This window comes from Panthera leo, chromosome D1 (genome assembly GCF_018350215.1).
Source record: "Panthera leo isolate Ple1 chromosome D1, P.leo_Ple1_pat1.1, whole genome shotgun sequence".
NCBI classification, from domain to species: Eukaryota; Metazoa; Chordata; class Mammalia; order Carnivora; family Felidae; genus Panthera; species Panthera leo.
In genome coordinates this window covers 43,016,158-43,028,769 of record NC_056688.1, presented here as the reverse complement: position 1 = coordinate 43,028,769, position 12,612 = coordinate 43,016,158, and the positions used below count along the sequence as shown (strand labels likewise).

Here is a 12,612-nt window from a genome sequence, read left to right as displayed (position 1 = left end):
GGAATTGGGTTATTGAATTAACTAATTTTTTTAACCTTTAATTTCTATTTTTGAGAGAGACGGAGAGAGAGAGAGAGTGGGGGAGGGGCAGAGAGAGAGGGAGACTGAGGATCTGAAGCAAGCTCTGTGTTGGCAGCAGAGAGCCCGATGCCAGGCTAGACTCACCAACGGCGAGATCATGAATTGAGCTGGTCAAACACTAACTGAACGAGCCACCCAGGTGCTCCAAATTAACTGATTTTAAGCCCACATCATATTGCAGACACCCACTTTTGAATACTGTGTTAAAGATGACTACAGTTTAGGCACACTTCCTTTCTTATGGATATTTACACAAGCTTCTGGGTATTTATTCACTTCACCAACGCTTTTTCATGATCTAGATTTGAATTCATTGTTTTTCCAGTTTAGTAAGATCCAAGTGGGTGTGGGAACAGGATTCATTAATTATTACATCAAAGCTGAAGGAATTCCCTAGGCTCCTCCCTAGAAAACTGAAACAAAATGTAGTTAGGGAGAAGTATCAGGGAGGAAAATCTCCTCAGAACTGTTGCAGACACATAGACTGGGCTGGATTAGCACTTAGGCTCTTTCATTTTGCATAAGTTGGACAAAAATTGAATGGGAAATATCAAGGAGTCACCTGTGTGCTGTCATGTGCCTGGAATCTGAAACACCAGAGGAAGGGCGCATATCTCCTCATATCAGTGACGCTTGGCCTGAGTCTCAAGGGAGCAAGTCAAAGCAAATCAAAGGGAGGCCAGGAGATTGTAGAATTAGTTGCTTCCTGAATTTACCACCCTTATCATTGGGCATTCCTTTCTTTCAAGTACCATAAACTCCTGGTTTCCCTTCACTGCTGTCTCTGTCTTGGAAATCTACATATTCTCATGTAGCCTATATGCCTTTCCAGCATGAACCCATCATGTCCCACGTGTCTGTTATTCTCACATTAATTAAGTCCATATATTTCTCCAAAAGTCATATCACAAAGTAATGATCTCACTGACATCTCCATTACAGTTTTCCTCTGGCACACCATTCTTCAAGTGTCAAAGACAGAATTCATCCCAAACTCAAAAACTGCTCCTCTCTTGGGATGATCCCACCCATCATCCAATTGTCCAAATTCTTCCGTTCCATATTCACCGATGATCTTCTGCCTCATCTTCACCAGCACAGAGCAGGTGACCCATCTTCTCAGCACACAATTGTAAATGGGAGCTCCAGGAGGCCTGCCGAGCTCTAATGGAATTTTCCTAAATTCTCTTGGCTGGTTCAAACTTCTTCAGGTTCTACCAGTTGTCACACAGAATGAGATATGAAAGACTCAGATATGCCGCTGGGAACCACAGGGCAGCTCCAACACCTCGTCAGTGATTTAAAGTGCAAGCTTTTGGGGGAGGTGGCTGGGTGGCTCAGCTGGTTGAGCATCTGACTCTTGATCTTGGCATAGGTCATGGTCCCAGGGTCATGGGATCCAGTCCCTGAGTAGGGCTCCATGATGAGCATGGAGCCTGCTTAAGATTCTCTCTTTCTCCCTCTAGCCTTCTCCCTGCTTGTACAAGCGTTCTCTCTCTCTCTCTCTCTCTCTCTCTCTCTCTCTCTCTCTCTCTCAAACAAACTAATTAATTAACTGAAGAGAAAGGTTTTGGACTTGGGCGGTGACTCAAGTAAGGCAGCCACTGGGAAGTGGGGAGGGAGGTAACAAAGGGCCAAATGATTTGATCTTTACTCATTACTGGTGGGAAAAAACAAACAAGAACAAAAAAAGATGGAGGCCAAGGATGTCTGGGGTGGATCTTAACCTGGGAGAGGGGACAGGATGCTGTACAGAAGGCGGACCCTCCCCTATTCCTCTAGGGCTAAATGGTAGGGAACTCTGGTCATTGGGACAGCCCCAGTGTCAGCGGAGAAATCCTGACATCAGAAGGTCCTCAGGGACAGGGTGGGGCTCAAACTTCTTCAGAGCAGAGACTTGTTTCCCTTGTTAATCCACAGCCCCAGGATCAAAGAGAATTGTACATCCTCTCTGCGCGCTCCCCTTTGTGTCTATGAAAAAGGCAGTGCGTGGGTGAAAATGTGTGATCTGAAACGGACTGCACAGTTTTCGAGAAAGTCATCTGAACCACCTACAGAGGAAGCTGGGGTTCCGCGGGGCCCACCTGTCGCCTACCCGGGAGGGAACGGGTCCCACTGTCCCCAAGGCTAAGGCTTCCCAGTTCATACTCCAGGCGCCTAGAGAGCAGTGGAGGGCACCCTGTCGCCAGGGTGAAAGAAAAGCCTAGAAGGCCAGGGTCCCTAAACCAACACTGCAATTCGCGGAGATTCAAACTGGATCTGAAATCCCCCAGGCAAAGGCTGAGCATCTCTACCCCTTTCCCGCCAGGGATGCAGGACGGCGGCGACCACACCCACCACCGCGCAGAGCCGGCCCGGAACGGTCCCGCAGCCAAGCCCCCTTTGCACGGGGACTCTGGGGTGCTCGCTAGGCCTAATGACTCGTCCCGCTGAGGCCGGGAACCTGCACCGGGAGACTAGGGGTAGTGGCGCGGTTTCCGAGGAAAATAAAATAAAAAAAAAAAAAACATAAAAGGGAAGCGGAGCCTCGGGAACAGACCCAAGGGGCGACAGGACGGGGGTGGAAATAAGGGCCCACAGGAGGGAGCCCGAGAGCGAGCGGGGCCGGAGGGACTGGAGCGAAGAGGCGTCGCCAAGCGCTTCCAGCCTCGGGGCCCCTCCGGGCTCTGCGCACCAGCCTTAGGGGGAGACGGGGTCCGCGCAGCCGGCCGCCCGGCCGGGAGCCTTTCTCTGGGTGCTGAGGTCAGGGGTGACGTAGAACAGGTGCGGGTGCGAGTGCGGGTGGTGATTGCATTCGGGTCGGAACGCGACCCCGGGACGTGGCTCAAGACCCGAACCCAAGCCGGGAGATCGCGGGAGGAATGCGGCGCGGGGCGTGGTCAAAACAAAGCGAAACCCACTGGAGTCCCTGATGCGGCTCCCCCCTCCCCATCCCCCCGTCCCCACGGAACCTCTGCTCGGGATTTCTAAGACCTCGTAGAAGGCGCGGCCCAGAAGCGCGCCAGCTCCCTCTGACCTCATCCCACCCGCGGAATTAGGACGAGCTCACTGGTCCTCACAGCTCCTCACATTTTACACGAGGAAGTGCATGGGCTTCAGAAGGATTTCTCCTCCTCCTGGGCCTTTTGGGCGCTCGATTCCAGCTACTGGGTTGAGAACACGCAGGATTCCACCTTTGAGGTCCGGCAGGGGAGAATAAAACGAAAGGATGGAAGGACAGAAGCCACAGAGGTACTGTGGCCCCGCTGGCAACGTTTTTGATGCAAATTCTCTAACAAATACAGGGGAGAGAATGACTGGTTCCTCTAAGCCATCGGGAAAATAATAAAACTGCCAAACAGGGAAAGGAAAACAGGTCTGTTCTCCAAGAGGCAGATGCAGAAGCCTGGATGGTCTCAGCTCCTGACATCACCAGGTGTTCCTGAGAGTCCATACCTGCTGGGCTGGAATTTCCATCTCCTTTAGCAAAGGGCTGAAGATCTTGCAAAGACTGGATCAGAGAGAGAAAGAAGAGACAACAAGATATTATAATACGAGAGGAGAAAAATAAAACTGAAGAGACACTACACAAAATATGCAAACCTTCCTCACAAGTCTTCGCAGACTCTCCGGCTGATGGGAGGAGGCAGGCTTTCTCCTGCACATCTGGAAAAGCTGCACAACTGCTGTTCACTTCTATGAACACGTGCCTCTACGGCCAGCATCCTTCATTTTCATATTATGTATATCTGAGCCAAGAGTCAGATTCTCAACTGACTAAGCTACTCATGCGCCCCCAGCATCCTCCTTTTTACAAAATTTATTTTACCAACTTGAAAATTGCAGAAAGTCCAGAATCTCGTAGTAGCCCTGAAACGCTAATACACTTGCTCTCTATTCTTTCCATTTTTTCTGCATCTTCATTCTTTTGTTCCCTCTGTATCTTTATTCTTATGTTCTCATACATTTTTACTGTAGACACATGCTTTTTGTTAGCTTTTTTGATGCATAATTTACATATCATTTAACCAACTTTAAGCATATACAATTTTTTTGGATTAGTTGTTTTTTTATTTTTATTTTTTTAAATATGAAATTTATTGTCAAATTGGTTCCCATACAACACCCAGTGCTCATCCCAAAAGGTGCCCTCCTCAATACCCATCACCCACCCTCCCCTCCCTCCCACCCCCCCAACAACCTCAGTTTGTTCTCAGTTTTTAAGATTCTCTTATGCTTTGGTTCTCTCTCTCTCTCTCTCTAACCTCTTTCTTTTTATTTTTTTTTCTTCCCCTCCCTCATGGACTTCTGTTAAGTTTCTCAGGATCCACATAAGAGTGAAACCATATGGTATCTGTCTTTCTCTGTGTGGCTTATTTCACTTAGCATAACACTCTCCAGTTCCATCCACGTTGCTACAAATGGCCAGATTTCATACTTTCTCATTGCCAAGTAGTATTCCATTGTATATATAAACCACAACTTCTTTATCCATTCATCAGTTGATGGACATTTAGGCTCTTTCCATACTTTGGCTATTGTTGAGAGTGCTGCTATAAACAGTGGGGTACAAGTGCTCCTATGCATCAGCACCCCTGTATCCCTTGGATAAATTCCTAGCAGTGCTATTGCTGGGTCATAGGGTAGGTCTATTTTTAATTTTCTGAGGAACCTCCACACTGCTTTCCAGAGCGGCTGCACCAATTTGCATTCCCACCAACAGTGCAAGAGGGTTCCCGTTTCTCCACATCCTCACCAGCATCTATAGTCTCCTGATTTGTTCATTTTGGCCACTCTGACTGGCGTGAGGTCGTATCTGAGTGTGGTTTTGATTTGTATTTCCCGGATGAGGAGCGACGTTGAGCATCTTTTCATGTGCCTGTTGGCCATCTGGATGTCTTCTTTAGAGAAGTGTCTATTCATGTTTTCTGCCCATTTCTCCCTGGATTATTTGTTTTTTGGGTGTGGAGTTTGGTGAGCTCTTTATAGATTTTGGATACTAGCCCTTTGTCCTATATGTCATTTGCAAATATCTTTTCCCATTCCGTTGGTTGCCTTTTAGTTTTCTTGGTTGTTTCCTTTGCTGTGCAGAAGCTTTTTATCTTCAAGAGGTCCCAATAGTTCATTTTTGCTTTTAATTCCCTTGCCTTTGGGGATGTGTCAAGTAAGAAATTGCTACGGCTGAGGTCAGAGAGGTCTTTTCCTGCTTTCTCCTCTAGGGTTTTGATGGTTTCCTGTCTCACATTCAGGTCCTTTATCCATTTTGAGTTTGTTTTTGTGAATGGTGTAAGAAAGTGGTCTGATTTCATCCTTCTGCATGTTGCTGTCCAGTTCTCCCAGCACCATTTGTTAAAGAGAGTGTCTTTTTTTCCATTGGATATTCTTTCCTGCTTTTTCAAAGATTAGTTGACCATACTTTTGTGGGTCCAATTCTGGAGTCTCTATTCTATTCCATTGGTCTATGTGTCTGTTTTTGTGCCAATACCATGATATCTTGATGATTACAGCTTTGTAGTAGAGGCTAAAGTCAAACATATATGATTTAATGTTTTGATAAATCAGTGGAGTCATGTTGAAAAGCACAGGACAAACTAGCTGATATTTAAGTAACATCTAAAGGTTATTATCACTTGAGAAGGAGCATATTTATGAAATTGGCTTGAAAACTTCATGTTTAATTAGGAAAATAAATGTGTATCACAAAGGAACAAAATAATTAGAAGAGATCTGTTGAGGTAATCATGAATCCTAGAAAATGCTGTTCACTGAATGTAATTTATGGATCATGTGGGGTTCAGAGGTCCCTGAAATCCATAAGGCAGAAAATTATATATGAAGGAATATTTGGGAACATAGTGAAAGTGCACAGTTCCACATTTCTGACTCAAGAATTTATCTTCCTGCCCAGAGGTCTGTAAACATTATGAAACATGATAAAGGCATTGTCAAAGGAAAGATGCATTTCATAACACAAAGTAAAGATACTCCCACATCTGGGTCTCAGTATTGCCTACCCTTTCCCAACTCTAACCCCTTCTCCCATAGAGGTGACCACATCCTAGTGATTAATATATCCTGACACTATCATATTTTTGAAATTTGTGTAAACTCAATCCCATAACACATGCTCTTCTGTGTGTGATTTCATTTGTTTAAAATTATGTTGGTGAGATTTATCCCCCCCACCAATGCATATAGCAATCATTTTTTTAAATTTTGTTTCATAGTATTCCATTATATGAGAATACCATCATTTACTCATTCTACTACTGATGAAAATGTTCACTTCCGTTTGGGTAAGCATAAATACCCCTGTCATGAAGAAATTGTGCATGTCAAAGATTATTTGTCTAGGACCACATAAGTTATCCAAAATATAATTGCAATATCATAGCTTCTCTAAAGTGAAAAATGTGACCATGAATATGATCATATGAAGGCAAGCCTAAGTCAGATGCTTCAGACTGTGTAGACAGCAATAGCACAGCTGATAGTAGCTGTGTGAAAAGCACACCCTTTCCTAGGATGACACATGATTTCAATAGAAGGGCACAGGCATTTTAACTGTACACAGCTGACCTTCTGGTAATGTGATTGCTACCCAGCAGTGACTCTTCTCAGCCTTCAATGTAGATGCTATTATTTTCTTCTTTAACTCACTGTTACCATTTCTACTTCTAATAATATAAAAGTGGTTTCTTTACATGTTCAAATACACTAGCCATGTAAACACCTTTCAAATAAACTCACACCAGTGCGAACGCCTCCACCTGTTAAGTGTAAAAACGTGAGCACATACATCAGGTGTTCACCTTCTGCTCTGTTAATCCATAAGGAAATCCTTTTGTCTGTTACCCTTTTATTTGTCTTCTGTCCTTTTAACCTTTCTGATATATGTCTTGCATTCAGCATGGAATTGAGTTTTGCTTTGTGATTTAATTTGGCAATACCTTCTTTTAATAAGAGTTAAACCATTTACTTTTATTGATATGAGAATTTTGTGTGGTTTTATTTTGGTTATAGCATTTTCAATAGTTGTATGCACATATCTGTCTTTCACTAACTTATTTGTATTCATTGCTTTTGTTCTGGTGTGAAGGTTGGATAGGAAGGCTGGATTTTGTTCTGATGGCTTCCTGATATAATTTGCTAAAGTAATCTTTTTCTTTAGACATTGTCTCCAAACTAAGACAACATTAGCTTGTATTCTCTTTCTTCCCCTCCCCATGCTCTCCTTCATCCTCCACTTTGATATCATAATACTAACATTAAGGCTTTTCCCTTTGCAGTAGTAAATATGCCTACAGCCTACACCCATGTCTGCACACAAAATCCTGCGACTCCCGGGCATTATAGATGAGGTGGTCCATAAGCTCGTTCTATGCAATGCCTTTCTTCCTCCCCTTCTCCCATCTTTCTTAGTCCTCTCACTTCTATATTATCAGAGCACCTACTAATTAGATTCCTTTCTGTTCATTTGTCCTGCACATGTTTTTGTCTTTGAGGCTAAATATATTCTGTGCTCACCACCACCACCACACTAAAATTAGAAGGTTTAAAAAAAGTGCTGGAGAAAGCAAACAAAAATGTGTCCTCTGGTAAAATCGAAGGCAGAGAGAGAACGAAAGAGAGGGGATGAGAATGAAAATGTTCATTCTGGGCGGGGAGGGGAGAATACACTAAGCACTGTCTCTATGATAGCAGGATTTGATGGTTGACTGGGAACAGGTGAAGTTTATAGCTTTTCGTGGGAGCAGGGAAGCCCTGCCCCTTATAAAAAGCTGAACCGACTCAAGAACCTGTGATGTTTCAGAGCAATGTTTTGACCCACAGGTAGGAGTTTGAGAACACTCTTTAGCGTTTATTTCCCAAGAAAATATTTAGATATGATTTGCTGAGCGTCTGTCTGTATTGTGATGGATTTGAGTAGAACAGATACTGACTAGATTAGTAAACAGGGCCAGAAGATTCAATCAAGTTGAACCAAGCCTTCCTATTTTACCTGCACAGCATCTGGTATTTCTGGAACTAGAAGGTAAAGAAATTATCTGTACTTGGAGTTGTTGAGACTGGCCTTCTCCTCCTATATATCTAATCTTTTTTGGACCTCAGTGTCCTTGTCCAGCTCAAATTATAATTAGCTTCCTGAATTTTCTCCCCAGGTCAGCGCTTTGTCCTGGAGGTGGTTAATTTGCTGGATTCACAGGGTACAGACCACTTCCTCCTTCAGCTCTTTCCATCCTCACTGTCCCCTACAGGTTGACAGCAGGGGGGAGTCTGCTGCTCTAGGTTATGGTTATGCTACTGAGCTCTTCGCACCAAGCAGGAATCTCCAGCTTTGGGGGTGCCCATCTGTTACCAATTGGGTTTCTAAGCTTTCCAGTACTTAGTCTCTGGAAACACTGTTGCCTTTCTTTCATGCTGTTGGAGACAATTGGTGATTTTCTCTGTATCCTGGTGGTCTTGCTCCTCTTGCTTAACCTGGGCTTCATGGGGTTACCTCCCTCATCACGTTGTTTAGTCATAGATTTTGTCTTGTTCTCCTTCTTGATCTGCTGGTTCTTGTGGTGGACTCAGGTATTGAAAGTATGCTGTTGCTACTAATATCTTGCTTATAAGTCCTACTGATTAAAATGTTTCATATGCACATGATTTAAAGCTGTTTTAATTCAAAGTTACTTGACAGAGATACAGGAGAGCCTCCTTATATTTGTATCTTTGAATAGATACAAATAGACTAGGAAAACATAAATTACCAAAAACTAAACCTACCCATCAGCCATTTACCATAAATTGAAATGCTATGCAGCTGTTACAAATGAGGGGATACAAACTTACATGGGGTAACTATATGCTAAATTTTTAAAACATAATTTACTCATGTGACTGCTTTATTAAAAAAAAATGCAACTATACGTGCACGTATCCTCAAGCAAATGGATACAGACATTAAGAAATAACTAGATTGAGTAAATAGTTCAGTAACTTGAATTTATGTAATTTTATGTTCTGTGGATATTTTGTTTGCTAGAAGCAGGCATTCCTGTTTTTATCTTATTCTAACTTTGAGATAACTTTAGATTCACATGCGGTTGTAAACTATTGATACACAGAGGTTCCTAATGGCCTTCACCCATTTTCCCCCCAGTAGTAGCATCTTGCATGACTATGGTACATTATCACAATGTGGAAATTGACCTTGATACAATTCACAGGCTTTATTCAAGTTTCACAAGCTTTTTTTTTTTTTTTTTTTTTACATTTTTTTAAAATGTTCATTTTTTTTGTGAAACTGAGAGTGTGTAACAGTGTGAGGTGGGGAAGGGGCAGAGACAGAGACAGAGGATCCCAAGAGGGCTTTGAGCTGACATCAGAGATCCCAATGAGGGGCTTGAACTCCCGAACTGTGAGATCATGACCTGAGTCAAAGTCAGATGCTTAACCGACTGAGCACCCCCCGGTACCCCCAGATTTCACAAGTTTTACAGTTACTCCTTTATGTGTTCAGTTTCTTTCATTATATGTGTATGTTCATGTAACCATCAACACAATCAAGATGCAGAACATTCTACACAAAGATCCCTTGTCCTGTCCTTTATAGCCCCCGCCAGTTCCGTCATTCTTCCTGTCTTTAACCCACACCACTGACCAATTTGTTCTCCATCTCTACAATTTTGCCATTTCAAGAACCTAATGAATGGGATCATATGTTTCAAAACCTTTTGAGATCAACTTTTAAAAGCCTCATAATTTCTTTGGGATCACTTCAGATTTTTGCAGCTATTGCTATTTTGTTTCTATAGCTGGTTTTATTGTTGAGTAGTATTTCCTGGTATGGATGTACCACAGTTTGTCAACCATTCACCCGCTGACAGATTTAGGTTGTTTTCAGTTTAGGGCCAATATAAATACAGCGTATACACATTCATGTGTATGTTTCTGTGTGAACATAAGCCCATTTCATATCTCTAGGACAAATGCCGAGAATTTGGTTGATGGCTCCCCTGGGTAGCACATAGTTTTGTGAGAACCTACTACACTCCTTTCCAGAGTTACTGTACCCTTTACATTCCTGTCAGCAATGTATGTGTGATTTTGTTCCCTTGCATTCTTGCTAGCATTGGTGTTGACACTTGATTTTAGCCATTCTGAAAGAATGGTGATTTTCATTGTGGTTTCAACGTGCACTTCTGTAATGGCTAAAAATATATGAATATGTTTTCCTTATTTACCATCTGTACATCATTTTCAGTGAAATGTCTATTTATGCCCTTTGCCTATTTTCCAACTGGAAAAGTTTCTTTAAAACTGTTTTAAGAATTCTTTATTGTGGATATAAGTCCTTTTTCAGATATGTGGTCATTTACATAAATGATTTCTTGCAATATGCAGTTTGTCTTTTCATGTACAGCTTCTTCCCCAGGGAGAAGTTCTAACTTTGATGAAATTCAGTTTTACAAATTTCCTTTTTGGGGATTGTGCTTTTGTTTGTCAGGCCTAAAAATTCTTTACTGAATGCCAAGTCTCAAGAATTTTCCTCCTGTTTCTTTCTGAAATTTTTGTAGTTTTACTTTTATGTCTGTGACGTGAGTCAATTTTTGTAGAAGGTGTGAATTTAGGTCAAAGGTCATCCAGTTGCTCTAGCGCCCTTAGTTGAAAAGGTTTTCCTTTGAACTGCTTATCCACCCTTTTAAAAAAATCATTTTCGGGGGGGAGGGGGAGCGCTGGCGGGCTGGCGGGACTGGCTCTGTCAGTTAAGCATCTGACTTTGGCTCAGGTCAGGATCTCATGATTCATGAGTTCTGTGCCGACATCTCAGAGCCTGGAGCCTGCTTCCGATTCTGTGTCTCCCTCTTTCTCTGCCCCTCCCTTGCTCATACTCTGTCTCTCTCTCTCAAAAATAAATATTAAAATTTTTTTTTAAAAATCAGTTGGGCATATTTGTTTGAATCCATTACTTTTTAACAAAATAAAAACGATATTCATCAGCTATGAAAGTTTAACTTTTTTTTTTTTTTTTTTTAGAAGACCTACTTCTGAAAATAGAATAAAACACTTCACTGGTCAAATCAGTCAATATGCATAGTACCCTTAAAAATATTAAGATGAAAATTAATCAAGCAACTGAAATGATAGCAGACTGTAAGTAATTAAGGCAATTTGAATTAATAGGTTTTTTCCATACATTCGAATGAGTTCAGAAAGGCCTGTGTTAGCCTTAAATAAGAAAAGCTTAGCTCTTGCGATTCAGAGACTGGAAATGATGTGTTACTGCCCCCTTGTGGAAGCTTTCTTCCATTAAGGCTATTCTAAAAAGGAATGAAAGTGTGTAATCCTCGCAAGAGCCATTTTCTGCTTTCCCAATTTCTCAAATATGCAACTTTAGAGAGGCCTTTTCTCCCCTCTCTTAAAAATAGTTGTAGATATTTGCCTCAAGGAACTTCGTTTGTGGTAAATCTGTTAAATGCGTGCCAGATAATCTGATTAAAATCTACACTAAAACCAAGCAGGGTGGTTTTTTTTTTTTTCTTTTTCTGTGAAAAATGAAAGTTGATTCTAAAAGTTAAAAAAAAAAATCAGGGTGTCTTGAAAAACACACTTTGAAGGACTTGTACTTGAGATCACTTACTTTAAGAATGAGTCCCACTGGAGTTTTTATGTTGGGACCAGTGCTTCTCCAAATTGAAGTACACTTAGGTCACCTGGTGTGCTCTAAAACTGCTGTCAGCTTTCTTTGACTATCTCAAGTGACCTCAAGGAGATAACAAAAACAAGAAGAACTGGAAAGCCAGTTAAGTAGAGGCATGCAGGCAGTGATTTTGAAAAATCAGGTATGATAGAAACAATGTATTAAGATGACCTAAGGGTCTTTCATGGGTCTATGGAAGTCAGTTAAACCTTAATATTGACAACCAGGCAAATTATACCTTTTGATGCACAAGTATTTGGAGAACTGCTTATAAGCCCATATATCCCTTGCCCATTTTGCATATAATCCCTTGTAAACTAACAAACTTCAGAGCAATCTGAAATACTGTCTCCCAGGCTATACTCCTCAGTAATACAACAAATAAGGCATTTACTAACCTATTTTGAGATTGGCTTTTTTTTTTTTCAGTCGACATTACCACGTCAAAATGAGTAAATTTGACAATGAGTAAATCAACAATGAATCTGAGAAGGCTCACAGGTGATACTTAGGCTGCTGATCTTAACCAAACTTCGTGTAACAGGTTATGGACTAGCAGTTTGCAGTCCTATCTGCATATTCACCTTGGGAGCTCTTAATTTTATCAGTACCCAGATCAGATCAATTAAATTACAGTCTCTGGGATTGGGATTTAATCATTAGCATGTTTAGGGACACCTGGGTGCCTCAGTGGGTTAAGTGTTTGACTTCAGCTCAGGTCATGATCTCATGATTAGTGAGTTAGAGCCCCACATCGGGCTCTGTGCTTGCTGACAGCTCAGAGCCTGGAGCCTGCTTGGATTCTATGTTTCTCTCTCTCTCTCTCTGCCCCTACCCTGCGCTCACTCTCTCTCTCTCAAAAA

At 42.0% G+C, this 12,612-nt stretch overlaps 1 protein-coding gene across 1 annotated transcript in view; it reads right to left on the bottom strand.

Annotated features, from left to right (window-relative positions):
- LOC122201176 (tripartite motif-containing protein 51-like) overlaps positions 1–12,612 on the bottom strand; it is a 56,700-nt gene that overhangs the window by 26,149 nt on the left and 17,939 nt on the right. The window contains exon 2 of the mRNA XM_042907117.1: positions 3,517–3,571. The gene's annotated coding sequence lies outside the window, so the exon portion shown is untranslated. The remainder of the gene's footprint in view (positions 1–3,516; positions 3,572–12,612) is intronic.